We start from the raw sequence: 687 nt of genomic DNA, 5'->3' as shown, positions 1-687 counted from the left end.
ATGGTACTCCGAATGGAAATTTCCACCGCGGACATAGGGTTCAGCGGGGAGCGGGCAACGTATATTGTAACTGCGTAGCGGCGAACATCTGGCGCACACCTGTCGACCCGAAAGTCGTAAACAACCATTGTTAACGGGGCGAGTGGAAAATTACCACGAGGAGAAAGCGACCGAATACTCTGTGGTGGGGGAAAAAGCGCCGTAGGTAGGGAGCCCGAGAGTGGAAGATTGCTCGAGGCAGTCTGTCGGGGATGTTCGAGCGTGTAACACGTAATCAACTTCGCTCTGTTTCGTCGCGCTAAGTCACCGCGATCGTCATACAAGTGCTATAATTACGGCTCGCCAACATTCGTAACAACCGGCAACGGCCGCGGAACGCGTTAATTGTCGTCTTTACAAAGACGAACGGCCTTTTTAGACCGAAATAAGATCGTGCGTCGTAGATAAACGGGGCGTGTGTGCCCACGTATCCGAGCGTCCGACATCTTTTGTGACTTAAAGTTTTGTGAACAACCAACCCTGGAAATCAGTATAATTGAATAAATTAAACATCCTTTTCGTAAAAGATTTCGAAAATTTATTAAATTGGACTTACCTTCTACGTACCTGATCCATTGGCGTCGATTACTCGAAGTCCCTTGTTGATCCTAGATTCCGGTGGCAGCGACGATCCTGATCGATGACGGC

This window comes from Temnothorax curvispinosus, unplaced genomic scaffold, assembly GCF_003070985.1.
Source record: "Temnothorax curvispinosus isolate PA1 unplaced genomic scaffold, ASM307098v1 QBEX01005716.1, whole genome shotgun sequence".
Classification (NCBI taxonomy): domain Eukaryota; kingdom Metazoa; phylum Arthropoda; class Insecta; order Hymenoptera; family Formicidae; genus Temnothorax; species Temnothorax curvispinosus.
This window is presented reverse-complemented; position numbering follows the sequence as displayed.